Source organism: Acanthopagrus latus, chromosome 8 (genome assembly GCF_904848185.1).
Source record: "Acanthopagrus latus isolate v.2019 chromosome 8, fAcaLat1.1, whole genome shotgun sequence".
NCBI classification, from domain to species: Eukaryota; Metazoa; Chordata; class Actinopteri; order Spariformes; family Sparidae; genus Acanthopagrus; species Acanthopagrus latus.
The window spans coordinates 3,257,068-3,272,483 of NC_051046.1; the positions used below are offsets into that span (position 1 = coordinate 3,257,068).

Sequence of the window (15,416 nt, forward strand, 5' to 3'; positions counted from 1 at the left end):
CCCGCCTTCACTGTGAAACCCCACGTCGTCCAATCAGCGACGGGAACGGGGCGGGCCGTGATGACGTCAGCGGTCTGCCCATGTGGACGTGGTCGGTGCGTCTCTTCCCCCTGAAGTGAAGCTACAATGTAGCAACAGGTGGTCAGCGAGTAACTGCGGGCTACAATCAGTCTAACAAGGTGTTGCTACGCTTTTATGAGCCTGTTGTAGCAAAGACAGGAAAGAAGAGGAAGAAAGAAGGGAAAACTAGGAATAAAATATGAATAATGTATTATGTTATCACATTATAATTTACCTTTTTTTAATTTAATTAAGGAAGGAGGTGATCGTGTAGATACAAGATGCTTTTCAGATCCACTAAAAAACAAAAACAAAGCAGGAGTTTGTGTTTTTCTCTGATGATCTAATACTAGTAATTATTTTTGGCACATTTATAAAATGCTCGTTTTCAAACTGAGCAAATGTGATCTGTGAGATGTGGTTGAAAGCTCAAGTTGACCTTGAGTTAAGTTTATTGTTATCAAACTATCTTTATCATGTTTTTACAACTTTCACTGTGACGTGCAAGTGTTGGCTCGCAGGCTACTTTTCTACTTATGTCCGTTGGTAAGATGTTAGATTAGCCATTCAACAGACAAATGAGGAACGTGAGATGAGGCTGAAATCTCTGGAAAACCCAGCTGGTTGACCTTGAGCTGAGATTATTATATAGCGTTTATTTATTTTTCTACAACTCTCACTGTAACGTGCAAGTGTTGGCATGCAGGCTAATCTTCTCCTCTCTTCTGTTGGCGAGATGTTAGATTAGATGTTAAAGACGTAAAAAAACAAGACAAAACAGGCTCAGTAAAAATAAAAGCTGAACAAGAGGGAACAACTCCATCTGGACTTGTATATCAGGGCCATGAATGTGACTGAGGTGTTCAAAAAAGAAAAAAAAAAGTGTATTGTTGCACTTCTTTTGCCGTGAGAACTGGTGGTAAAGTGCAACGTACATGCACTGTGGACTGTGGGGCGACATTCCTGCTCTTGAGGCTGAACTTCACCTGGTTCGTACGGCAGGCTGGCAGCAGTCAGGCCTGTTCAAACACGTCGTGGTCGCGAGGGAATCAAACAAAGCCTGTTTTGAGAGCCAGGTTCAAGAATACCCAGAGGTTTCTGTGCATGTCTGTGGGACAAGCCTTCACCCGAGGGGACTGGCGGTAACAATTTTAGTAGTTTCATATTACAGACTTGACTTAAAGCACGAGGACGATGTAAATCCTAATTAAATTGTCAACACGGAGAGCCTGAGCCAACAACACCTAAGTACAAAATGAACACGAGGAAATGAGAAGCCAACACTGGGAGTTGTGCGGCTCATGAGAAGATTACAACTGGCGTTAAGGACCCATCATTCCCTCGCTCTGCATCTTCCCTTTAATTACTGCATCCTCTCTTATTCTCTCTTCCTCTGTTGCTCTCTTCACACATTTCTCCTCCCATTCTCGGTTTGTTTTCACATGCCTCTCCCTCTCATTGTCTCCCCTTCTCTGCAACTTGTCTGTTTTTTCCCTCGGACAAAACTTTCGGGGCTGCAGATGTGAGAATCACTGGACCGGCTGGCTGCTGCAGTATGGACACACACACACACTCACAAAAGACACGGTAATCTATGGGATCTGTGGAGCTATGTGCACTCCTTGCATGCGGGTGGGTGCAAGTGGCCAAGTGAGGAAGATAAAAGACGGTGTGAGGGTGTTGCATGTGAGGCGCTGCGCTCGTGTGTGTAGCATGTTGACTGTGGACTGTTGGACCCTCTGAGGCGCCGCTTGTTTATGTTTAAAAGCCTCCACGTGATCCAAAGAAGCGATGTGAAAGAATCAAAGGGACAGAGGATCCGACGGGCGCCTCTCTGCACCCTCATCCCACATGACTGGCTGCCTTCCTGCTCAGCGTTCGGTGGGTGGAGTCGGGTGATCCGGGGGGCCCCAGAGTGAGCGGCCCCTTCGGTGGCAGCGGTGAGGAGCGGGGCCGAGGTGGGGCGGGGAGGGTGGAGAGACCAGAACAGGGCGCTGACTTTTCCCCCTGGTGCTAAATATAGCATCAGCCTGCCTGGCCGGGTTCATAAAGAACACAGAGAACAGTACAGAGAGAGGGACGGGAGGGGGAACATGCCGTATGTATGCGTGTGTGTGTGTGTTTGAGAGACTGTGTGTGGATATGCACAAATAAGATAACAACTTCATCAGCGAGTGAGCTGGTGAAAGGGTTCCTGCGACCTGCAACCAGTCGTGACAGTGTTAAATTAATTAGAGCCGAGTGGAAAAAAGTCAATTTGTTTATGGTAGAAACTGAATCGAGTAAGAAAAACTTTTAACTGATCAGAAAATTGTAATGTTTAGTGCAGTATATCATAAATTCTGTATATAAAGAGTTATGTGGTTTGTTACAAAGCGCTCATGTGCTTCTCGTGACCGCCCAAGAGAAAGCAGTTAGTCCCTGTAATGGAAATCCCGTGCTCAGGGAACTTTCCATTAATTTGCCTCTAACTATTGGATCCGTGCGGTCACTGAAAATAGAAGACATCCATTCAAGATCACTGAGGCTTGGCCTGGGCCTCTGCATTCACCTTCGAGCTCTTGCAGACAGAGTGCTTCAATGAATGAATCAGGCATGAACGTCAAAGAGCAGGTGGATTTTTAACTCAAAGCCGCCTTGTCTTTGCTCGAGCAGGTGATATGCGGTCACACCTGCAGTTTGGTCGCGCTATGCGAGCGGCAGGTTGACAGTGATGGAGCCGTTAAGCTGCACCGGTCAGGCCGTCTTACGCAACCGGCTGACGTGAATGGAAACCAACGGCCACATTCCATCTTCTGGCGGACAGAGGTTTACTCTTTGTTCTCCGCTCACGTCACAGCCACCTTCCCTTCCTCAGTGCAGACAGGACATGGCATCACTCACCTGCCACCTGATCTCACCGAACCAGATGTTTGTGCAGAGTAATTGCTGGCACCGAGCACACCCAGCCTTTCACGGGAAGAAAACGTGTGTGTTGTAGGAAGAGGCTCATAAATACGAGTTAAAACACACACAACTGCTGATCACATACGTATTTGATTGTGGGAAAGGCATGTCTGAGGTTACATAAGAACTTGTGGGGAGACTTAAAAGATCTTTTTAACTATCACAACTAAGTTGTGATGTATGTGAAAAACAACAGTTTCCAGATTAATTAAACATACATGCGAGTCTGGAGGTGGAACCACTTGTAGCCTGACTTTAAATTACTGCTTCAAATTTGCTAACCTCATCTGAAGACAACCACCCTGGAGAGACAGACGGTAAATTTCATTAGAAAACACAACGCTCATTTGAAAAGAGGGGAGGAGATTAAATAAAGGCATTTCATGGCAACACAGTGACGTCAACGGCCTTGTGACTGATGAGTGAAGATATAACAATGAGCACAATAACTACGACACTGACTGCTCAGATCAGAAGATAACACACGGGAAATAAAGGAAGATAAAAGTTCAAATTCTTTTCTGTGTTTGACGTCAGGAGTTTGGAGGCGGTCAGTCCTTTGTTGATAGAAATATGTCATACTGGCATTTAAGAAATTCAAGAAACGACTGCTGAACATGAAAGAGACTCTGGACCACAAAGGTCCAAATGGGTGGGACATTTTGGAGAAAGTGCGTTGGCCTGCAGCGCTCGTTTCACTGCCGAGACAGATGGATGGCCGGCCCAACAGGTCGGGTATGAAAGTCAGTGAACATTCCACCTATTTGAGACAAAGAAAACACTGATTCCAGGCCAGCAGAAGATGAGTCACAACCGCAGCAGATGCGCCTTGGGGCCTGGCAACAGCTCGGTCCTGACACTGCCACAGCAAGTCTCCAGCCAATCGTAGCTGGGATCCAAATGACGGACGGGTCCGGCACCCAACCAAATGCAAAACTCAAACTGAATAAGTAAAAATGAGAGCTAACTCCAAGTTGCTCTGTAAGACCTTCATTTGGCGATGTGTTCTGGGTGTGTGGGAGTGGTGTAGCATGTTTAGGTAAGGTCTTAGCCAGTGAAAACAGTGCAGACAGAAGGTCTTTACAGCCAGAGGGGTTTTCTATAGGCCCGGATAGAGGTCAGCAGGGCCAGGAGACACTCTGCACGCTGAACCCAACGACCCAACCGGTAAAACCAACCTGCTCAATTACACCACCGGGTGCTGCATCAGCGCCCGTCACTAAAGAGATGCAAATGTAACCAAAGGAAAAAATCTGTCTGCCGCTTCCAAACTCAACAAAGGACACTGAGATGAGGTTATCAACAATTTTATCCTTTAATTTGTGCAGGAAGATGTTATGATTTATAATTTTTAAGATTCTTTGATTGTTTGTTTCTCACAAAAAAAGATATGTTTCTAACAAGATGTAAAGTTCAAGTGATTGCAGTATGTTTCAGTACAACTGTAGTTTTGATTTTAACATTTTAGGAGTGTTTGATTATTATCAGGATAATATAGAGAATCTCCATTATGTTGAACAGGGTAGTCATCATCCATGATTTCAGGCGTGCACAAACTACAGTTGAAATATAAAATGATCAGTTATCATTATTGTAAGTATCTTGAGAATCGGGCAAACTATCGATATCAGCTTTGAAACATTCATATTCAGCTTCCCAACAAACTGGCTGATCGAGGTCCCAGAACCGACTCCAAACTTTTACCCTCCATATTCTACAAACCGGCCCGAGTGCGCTTCATAAAACACTGAGTATGTATGACGCATGTCTCTGCATGTGCCAACAAAACTGGGGCCAGAATAACTAGAACCAAACCAGGTACTCCAGTCAAACACCAGTGTTATTATCACTGCTGATGTATAAATGGCTTTTCAGAAATGATAGGAATGTAGCACGCTCTTCACAGGTGGACCAGCTCCCGTCATTCACTGTATCTTTGGTCTACTCTCTTCCTTTCCACCTTTAAGGTCTTGAAGTCCCTTAAAGTTTCTCTCTGTGCATGTGTGATCTTTTCCTCCTTGGCTTCATCCCTCCTTTGCGCTTGCATTCCTGTTGGGGAAGGGCTGCATGCAAAGACATGCCATCGCTCTCTGCACACAGCCTGACTAAACAAAGGAGAGAAGAGCAACATGAAGAGTGAGCTAAAGGAGGCTGAGAGCAGAGGATCCTGGTTTAGTTTGACTTGGCTTTTCTTGTTTGGGAGGTAGATGTGTGCACTTCATGAGCAAACATATTAGGGTTTAACTTCATGCTCCATTTAGCGGCTGACTAATTACCACTGCAGTTATAATCCAGCTAGAATTCAGGTTAGTTTGGATGTCGAGATGTTTCTGCACGCGTTCCTGCACAGGAGCGAGTTCAAAAAGAGAGTTTGCAATGAAGGAAAGAGTAGCCAGGTATGTTTGAGAGGCGGGAGGCCATGTCCGGGCTGGTTTATGAGCGAAGGAAGAGAGAGGGCTTTAGCAAGACGGAAGACAGGAGATGAGAAATACCAGACTCGTGTCCAGACGTTTATAAATCACCATCTCCATGGATACTGCTTAGATTAACCACTATCATATCAGCGGGAATGGCCCAGAATGGAATATGAAGAGGAGCGAGGGATGAAACGGGAGAAGGCAGCAGATGAGGAGAAAGGAAATGAGAAAGAGGAGTAGAGGGATGAGGAGAGGGCATGAGCAGGGAGGCTAACAAACAGAAAAATGAGACTGGATTAGAGTAATAACAGAAGTGAGGATGAGAGGACTGAGGGAGTTTGGCTCAGCGTGGGAGGTTGTCACAGCATGCCCTGGCCGCCCGCTGCACTCCTCCCTCGTTACATTCCTGAGCCGGGGAGAGTCTCTATCCATCTCATAATTCGCCACCTGAGTAGCCAAACACCTGTGTGTCAAGTTTAAGAGTGCACACACACACACACACACACAGACACACACACACAAACTGCGAGGTGCAAGGTCAGCTGTAATGATCAATGAGCTGACAGAGGCGCAAAGGTTGCGGACAAGGTGGAGGAGAGTCAGGTGAGGAAGACCTGCGACATGCTGCTGGTGGCGTCACAGGTGTTCACAGCACAACCAGAATGCGGCTTTGTCCTCGAGGCCGCCAGGTAGACAAGAAAAGAAGTAATGAGGCTCTCTGTCCTGCTAATGGCTCCTGTCTGTGGCGGAGCTGCTCCATCAGCGTCATGAGATTATTCACATGACAAAAGAGACGGAGGCGCAGAGACTGTGGGAAAGTGTGAGTCCTGTGAACTTTGAGCGAGTTACATCAGAGGAGTGAGGGCTTTGAGATTCAGTTATGGACGTGTGGACCTGGTCTTCAACACAAGGAGAGGCACTTCTCATAAAGAAGTGCATCTCCTTGTGAGAAACTAATTTCTTCTGTTTTCATCTGTGCACAGAGCATTATCAAGAAAAAATAAACAAGTATCGGTTGCAGTTTAGTACACAGTTGTGAAAATGAGGCATCAGAATCAAGGTCCAGTGTGGTCCATTTAGCAGCAGTTCTGAAGCTTGTGATCATGTCACATGAATATCACCGGCAAGGTGGAGTTTGCCAAGTTGTCACGGAATTGTAGATGTTGAGATTTTCCTTATCCAGAGCGCTTTAATCGAGTGTTCAAACTGATAGCTGCCATGGTATATGAATTACATAATTGTGTGTGTGTCCATGTGTTAAGCCTCGTGCGCTGCTGGAAGGAAACAGAAAAGGTTCCCGAAGGCTCCAGGTCTTCCCAGAACTGTAATGAACATCCCAAAAGGAAAAGAATGTGGCTTTTTATGGGAAGGCTGTGATAACCTTGGCACTGAGGCTGAGGGACACACACACACACACACACACACACACACACACACACACACACACACACACACACACACACACACACACCCCAAACTTGCTGATCTCTTAAATGCTGATAAAATTCTGAACATTTCTGAAGGAAACCAAAACATTACCTTCAGATTACAGGTCCTGCTGTAACACAACGGTGCGCAGGGTGGTTTGGCTTGTGAGAGAGAGAAACATTCCTGCAGACAACTCATGTGTGAGAGCAACACTGCCACCTGCTGGCACAAAATGTAGGTGTGCACAGTTTTCACATCAGGTAAGTGACGTCAAAAAATACAAAACCTTCTTAAACCTGCAGTGCTGCAACCTGACTCTGGAGAGAAGTTTAGAGGCGATGCATTTTAGAAACTGAGAGGGCTTCACCAGGAACAGAACCCACCCTTGGAAAAAGGCCTCTCACTGCAGACATTGTCTGAAACTTACACAACCTCACAGCTAGACTCAGTTTTCCATCCCACTTTTTCCATTCCAGGTTTTATTATAAGGGTGTGGATGCTGTGTGTGTGTGTGTGTGTGTGTGTGTGTGTGTGTGTGTGTGTGTGTGTGTGTGTGTGTGTGTGTGTGTGTGTGTGTGTGTGTGAGAGAGACCCTGTGGCACTTGAAACCAGCACACATTCACTCCTGCTGGCGCTACAGACGACAGCATCCTTTGAAGACTGTAAAACTTTACGAGTTACTTTTCCACTACTCGTGTGGTTGGGTTGGAACATAAGAGGAAGCAAAGCGTGAAAAATTAAAAAAAAACGAAAACATAATGAAGCAACAGTTTAGCAGCTATTCGGCGAAACCACCGAGTGAGGAGAGGCGAGGTTTTGGGGGCAAGAGCTTGTGACGTAGAGGAAGAGGTGCAGGGAGCGCTGTGGTCAAACATATGCTACTGTTTGCTCAGGAGCACAAGAGGCAGTCTGTGTGCGAGTGTGAGTGGAGAATAAGGTGGAGGGGGGCTGGATGGAGGAGAAAGATCGTCATGGAATAGATGGAGGAAATGAAGAGGTGGTGGCGGGAAAAAAGGGATTCGTGTTGCGCCCATGTTTGCACGGGACGTATGTGTGAAGGGAGGAACAGAGATGTCTTTTCATGGTCCAAGGAATAAATACAAAAAAAACCACAACAGCAGGGAGAGAAACAGGCTCATCTACACTACTACAACACAGGTGACAGCACTTGTAAAAGCTACAAGGAGCTGCAACAGAAATGGGACAGAACCAAAGCACACAAAGACGGCACTGTAGGGACCGTCTGTGAGTCCTAAAAACAAATGATGCGGGGATAAAGAGGAGGGTGTGAGGGGTGCGAGCACACAGTTTAGGTGGCTTTCTGTTTTCTCTTACGATGCCGTGCATGCCTGCCCCGATCCAGCTCATTAACTCGTAAGTGAAGGCATTTAGTCACAGATTTCCTTTAGCGTTTTCTGGGGAATGTGCATGTATACAGCTCTCCCTGGAACACACTCGAATGTACAGAATGTTCCTGGAGTAATCATCGCGATCCGAACAGCTGATGGATGTTGAGCAGACACAGTTCATCTCTGCTCGAGTGACATATTCTACATATCGGTGTGTGACTCCAACGGAGCGTGGCCAACGAGACGAGGCAGCTATGTGAAACATGTTCGAAATCTTCTTTTACATAAAGAAAGGTACGGCACAGTGTCACCCTGAAGCTGAAGCCGAACTGAAGAAAGCCATCGAGTCAGAGGAGACGATAACGATTTAAAGACAAGCTGATGAGATCGCAGAGCTGCCTGAAGAGCACAAGTCAAATCAGATTAGTCGGCTTCTTAACGCACCGCAGTCTGTTTTCTAGGTATGTTATATAACTCCTGCAGCGCTCTCGAGCCGCGAGGGTCAAACAGTAACAGACAGAGATGATAGATGAAAGGTTTGAGGGACCCGGTCTCAGGGGAAATGTCTACATTTCCTGCATCGGCAGCAGACAAATCAACTCCATCAGGCTGTCTGGCATGTGAGCGAACAGCAACGTTGTTTTTTGATTTATTATTTCCGCCCGGCACTTATTCTATAACCCTGAGAGCACTGACCTCGTCTTTAACTTGCTGAGATGAAGCTACTGAGGAATATTACACAAACGGTACAGATTTGTGCTCCATCAACACTCGTTACTATCACCAGTCATTAATACACCTGGACAGACTTCCAGAAGTTAAATATATGTGTGTGAAACACTGTGATCCAACAGTGCTGCAGTGTTGAAGTATTTCAAATACTGTTGTTTGATTTTGCCAACCAGTCCGAGTTTTTATGAAGCTCTCGTGAAGATTTCAAAATATCTGTAGGACTAGTGGAGATGAGTTTATCTCCCTCCGCTGTCAGATTTCCTTTACTTTCTCAGAAGCCAACGTCCTTTACCGATGTTGACGTTGGCTTCTGAGATAAAGATTCACTCGTGTCCATCCGCGCACACGGTCGCACTAACGCTGCGGCACACACACACGTGAGAGTACGAACACTGCGTATCCGTCAGCTCCGGGTTGTTTTGTACGGTGGCCGTTATCGTCGGAGAGCATCGCTGCAGCGGAGGGTCTCTCTGGTAGGCTTGTAAAAGAAGAAGAAAAAAAAACAGCCGACTCACATCTGCTGCGCTGCTGCTTATCACAACAACCGCACAGTCAGGCACAGAGAACAAGGACATTTTCAGAGAGTACAGCCAGTGCCTCCCAGGCCACACACACACACACACACACACACACACACACTTTAAAATTCATTAGTGCTGCTTACACATTCAGTCTGAGTACCACAGTTCACAAAGGTGCTTGATTAAAAACTGTAATCAAATGCACTCATATATATTGTCTTTTACCCTGAACTAAAAACAGTCCATGCTGTTCTCTTCAAGTAGTGATGACTCATGAGTGTGAATGTAAACAGCTGAGACTGGTCTTCAGGCAAATTCCAAGAGCTTTTAAGACATTTTTCAGGACAATATAAAAAGCTGTTTAGGACGTTTTATCAACCAAACTTTAACTCGGCTCTTGCTGAATCTGCAATTAACAATATTACGTGAAAGCAACATTCACAGAAGGGATTTTAACTCGCCACTTTTGGAAATAGCTATCCAAGTTAGCCTACACACCACACTGCAACACAAGGGCTGGTTATATATGCTAGTTTCATACTGTAGTTCTGTTACAGGGAGATCAGTAGAACCAATCATAATGTTTGCTTACAGAAACTTTAATGTAGAAAAACTCTGACACCCATTTCAATAAGGACCTGTGGAAAGCTTGTAAGAAAAATAAATCTTCATCGGAGTTCAAGGGCGTTAGCTTATCCAAAAATCCTGAGAGGACAAACAAAACAAAAAGAGAGAAAAGGAAACTAAATTCACATTCCCTTGATGACTAGACGAGATCTCATCAGAGGAAACTCTGGCCCATTGTGTGTGGCTGATTAACACTGGGAGCTGATGAAGGCGTAGGAAGCAGTCACACCCAGGATTGGGCAAAGAGGTGAAGAGACGCATGGGACTGAAGGAGGCCAACAGATTTACACACCAAAAAGCCAAGCTGGTGGAAAGATATGAGTGAGTCACTGCTCAATGTAGGAAGTTCATTTGTGCATTCTAACCTCTAATCGGCTTACAGGTGTTCAGAGGGCCTAGATTAATGAGAGTGTGTGTGTGTGTGTGTGTGTGTGTGTGTGGCAGGAAGCAACACCTCCCTGCTAAGAGAGGAAGTCGGACCAATCCAAAAGAAGACACTTGAAGGGATTAACATGATTTCTCCACCAGCACCCGCCCCTCACATGGACATCCACCCATAACAACAACAACAACAGCGCCGAAAACAACCGATGGTTCGCCCACAGCAGGTCCCATAACACAGAGCAATAACACAACACACACACACACACACACAGGCTACAGCACACACCACAGATCTGTCTTCTGATAATTAGCTCTGACATGAGATCATGTAGGGATGTCAGTAAATATCAGTCCCTGTGGGCTAATCAGGGGAAAAACAGACAGTGTGTACGTGTTGGCAGACAGCAAAAGCAAAGTGGTGTTGTTCAGGAAGATGTAGCGACGGAGTCACGTGTTTCTGTGTCGCGGCCACAACAGAGGAGAGGAAGGGGCGCACCAGGGAGGGAGGGGGAGAGACACAAAAAACAGAAAAGGCAGCAAATGTTATGGAAATTCCAGGACAAAGCCACGCATGTTCTGCGCCTGGAGGGCATCGCGGAGATGACAGTGAAACCACAGCAGAGCCCTGCGCTTTGTCAGACACTGGCGTGGAGGAAACACTAAAGCCTGACAGGCTGCTGGGAGAGGAAAGGACGGCCATACGTTTGTTTATGTGATCCTACAGAGTCACACAAACAATCACACAGCACACTTATTCTCCAACACATATGCCACAGAACAAAAAAGCACGCCTGACGTCTACAGATGGTGCACCAAAGAGCGAGGGAAGGAAGTGGGCGGAGGCAGCTGCTGCCGGTGACAGAATGGGAAAATAAAAGAGAGATGGATAGAGAGGACGCACAAGAGAGGTCAAATCAATAGATGCCCTTGGAGCAGCGGCAGCAGGGACGTCAGACCCCTCCGCCGCTCACTGACGAGCGTCCTCCACCCTCCATCGCACCCTACGGCAAAGGATGTGATGCGTCTGAGGACGATCTCATCTTATCATTTTATTAGCAGATGAGATCAGCGGCTCGTAACACCGTGAAAATGAACATGCGTGTGAGAGTCTGTCTCCTCGTCTGGGGATTCAGATGTAAACAAGCCTCTGATTGGCTGCAGTCGGAGGAGTAACTGGCTCCCACCTGGGGAGATGAGCTTATGCATTGACATCATCCCTCCTGGAGGGAGGTGGGGGTGTTGTTAATGCAGCGTGCACATCTGTCGGCAACACAAAAGGTGAACAAACAAAAAAATGCTGCGACTAAAGCCCCTGACACACACACAGACATCAAGAGGCGCCTCAGTGATACGGAAGGGTATTTAAGGTTAGCCTTTGTTTGGCCCGCAGCCTCCGGGTTCTGTAAGTGAACAGAACAAATGAAAGGAACGTCATCTCAGAACATGCTGCAGTCAGCAGCTTCCCTGCTCGCTCCGGAGCAGCCTCCTCGCCACAGCTACTCTCTGATTCAATATCGTCTCACAGAGGAGGGAGGAGATGAGGGAGCTCAGTTTGTGTGTGGGGGGCTGACTCACGAATCTGATCATGACGCAAGTGGCATCCAGCTGTGCTTTTAAGGTGGGAAATATGACAGTATGCGCATAATAAAGCTGCAAATCTGGAGGGCACTTTAAAACTTTCCTTGTCTTGTGTTTTCTTCTCTTCCTCTCCAGTCTATCCTTAGTAACAGCGCCATGTCAGATGGTAGATAATTGAAACAAATGAGGGGGCACAGCTGCCAAAGGCACTGCAGCACAGAGGCAATTACACTGCTATGCAGGCAAGTGTGTGTGTCTGAGTGTGAGTTTTAGTTTGGGAGCGAATGGGGAGGGTTTGCCTACTCACCACCACCTTCTCCGTTCAATTAGGCTGCACCAGACCACCCCTCCCTCCCTCCCTCCCTCTCACTCTCGCCTGGGACAAACTTGATAAACAGGAAGTGAGGCGCCCAGGCACTTCCCGTCTCCCTTCAAATGGGCCTCTTGTTCCCAGAGAAGCCACGGCTGCTGCTAACGCTGCGACAACTGCTGCGACTGACTCCTCCGCCACCTCTACAGACTCACCAAGCCCCCAGGCCCGTTGTTTTGGTAGTGAATTCCGTCTAACCCTTTTCCTGCCACCTGAACAACCTGCAGACCGAGCCAAACACAATGAAGCCATTATCCACTTGCCAGTTGGGCCACCAAGCAGCTGTAATGAGTTTTTCCATGCCTACAGGGCACCTGTGGCCACACGCATACAACTTTCACTTCTGCCCGTGATGTTTATCTGATCAACACAAGCGCTATGTTTTAATCAGGCAGTGGTTTAGCGCTGCTCCTGTGCTCTTGCTCCTTTTCTGAATCAAGTTGTTACAGTAACAAAAGCGCTGCAACGACACCTAATGCTTTCTTGTGTGTGTGCTGACTGGGTGGATCTAAATGCGGAGGCGAGGTTAGTGCAAGGCCATCTCTTTCTCCTCCTGAGCCAGCAGGACTAGGCTGCTCCTGAAAACACACACACACACACACACACACACCAACACGGTGTCGGTGTTATGCAACTGGCCCCGTGTGTGAGGTCTGCCCTCCGCAGGGAGTGGAGGGCAGGTGAAAACAGAGAAGGACAGTCAGTCAAGTCACGACTGACAGACCTCTTCTATCTGCACCCAGCAGGTCAGCGTCCCTCCTTTAAAGTCTAACCTGACAGGACCACCTTAACCCACACGCCTTGGGCCAGGTTTACCTGTCCTCCATTAAGATTATCTGCAGAAGAAAAGCAGATGGTGGAAACTCCTTCAGGCTCATTAATCATCAGAATATCAGAAAAAGTTCTTGGAAACTAGGGAAGGAAATCTACAGACAAAGTTTTACTGACCTTAGCTTGATAATAACAAATCAATAGTGTCTATCTTGCGGATTGCTCTGTTTGTTTAAGTGTTATTGACAAATGATAACCCTGGGTTAGCTGGGGCATCATGTGATTGGCCGGATGTTGTGAATGCATGGTCCAGGTATTCATGGCTCCATCTGATAAGTCAGGTGTTGGTGTTTTGAGCGTGGATGCATGGTGCGTGTAAATAAAATAATTTTCATAAATCACTTTTCTATTTGCGATGTGTTTATTTTGCATGCTCAAATCAACAGGACAAAGACATGATGTCAGTACGAAGTTATACAGAATCAAAATTTAGTAGATCTGTATTTTCCAGGAGTTCTTTCCTAAAAATAAATTGTTGAGCAACGATCAAACCTTCGTTTTCGATTAAAGCCGGCTCTTTTTTGCTGTTTGTCAGCGTCACAACATTTTCTGCAGCCAGAACAACAGAGCAGCTTGATGAAACAACAGATGAACTGCTAAATGAAATAATGGCATCCTGGCAGAGATGTTTAATAGAACATAATCTTTGGAGATTTCTATGCACCAGTCGTAGCTACAGCGGAACAAATCGTCCAAGAAACTCTACTAAAAGATTTTTCAGCTTGACCCAATCTGAGTAAAGTGCAGCCACGCGAGGAGGGAGTCTGCTGGGCTGAGGGGAAGGAGTGCAGGGCTTGTTGGTGGAGAATGGTGTCCTTGTTGAGCTGCACGCCTCAGCTCTACGGACGCAGCCGGGCTTGCCAAAGATAGCCTAATGAGAGACACATGGAAAACAGTATGGCCCTCTCTGCTAACACAACACACGCACAGTATGATGATACACTCAGAAGTATTGTTGCACACCACACGTTATAAAATCTACCAACTGATCCGCTGCGAGCCAACACAGTCACGCTCAAGCTTTTGTCATGTGCCGGAGCCCTCCAGGTCTAAATGTGCCTGCTTTCCAGCTACACGTCAACAACGATGCATCATCTGGGTACAGAAACACTCGAGCTCATAACTGAGCTGAAAATGTAATTGTTCTTCAGTTTCATGGTGCCATTGTGTATGAAGAAAGCACGAAACTCTGACCCAGGATTCACCTTCAGCTGTGGTGGAGGCCTCAGGACTGTCAGGAGGCCCTGGCAAATTGATCTAGTGAGTTTGAGTGTGTGTGAGAGAAATCATTCACATGTGACAATGTCTGTACAGTCTGTAGAGAATACAGTGAGAGGATGCTAAAGTAACTTTTAATGGTGTCACAAGGCATGGGACGCGAGATTAAAACATGTTTAAAGACTACTTTAGTGCCAAAGAGCCTTTTCAAGGTTGAAAGTATCACTACATGTGGGAATATCACATTTTTCTTTCCATTCTGTTTCTTTCAGAGATTGAGAAGATAAGACCAAAGCTGAAGTCAGCTGCTGGTTAGCTTGACTTAAAGACTGGAAAACGGGAGCCTGGTGCTGTAAATAGCTAAAATAGTCTGCCAACCAGCACCAAAAAGCTGAATAATACATACAAGATGTAAAATGCGTATATGATAAGTTGTGATTTCAAGCTATTCCTTGGCAAGAGGTTAACGACTTCATGGTGTCTGGTCGTCACACTGAGGATGCCAGGCAGCCAGTTGTGTCTCGACAAAGTCGCTTTGTCTTGTGAAGACATTTGACGTCATGAGAAACACAGAGTTCTGTTTTTACATTGTTTCTGTAAGTGTGAAACAACACTAGATAAAGTGAGTCAGGTTATTTGTGAGCCGTCCAGTTCGTCCAGTCTCAATGCTAAGCTATCTGAGCGGAATTATTTATCTTTTCATTTAACTCTTGGCAACAAAGTGGAAGAGCATATTTCCAGAAAATCCTTCAAATGAAAGTCAAATCCTCCCTTGAAGTGGGTGTTATAATGATAACGTGATGGTGTGTTTGCATGCATGTGATGATGAGAAATGCTCCTGATAATCAAGTGTTTTTATGCTAGTAAGACTGAGGTGTTATTCTATAGTGTTCATGCTGTTTTAGACCTTGTTGGCTCAACCATCACGTCTTCGCTCCTCTGAGAAATGAAGAAA

General features: G+C 46.2%; 1 protein-coding gene across 3 annotated transcripts in view; it reads right to left on the bottom strand.

Annotated features, from left to right (window-relative positions):
• Positions 1–15,416, bottom strand: part of mob2a (MOB kinase activator 2a) — a 61,148-nt gene that overhangs the window by 15,920 nt on the left and 29,812 nt on the right. The window lies entirely within an intron of this gene.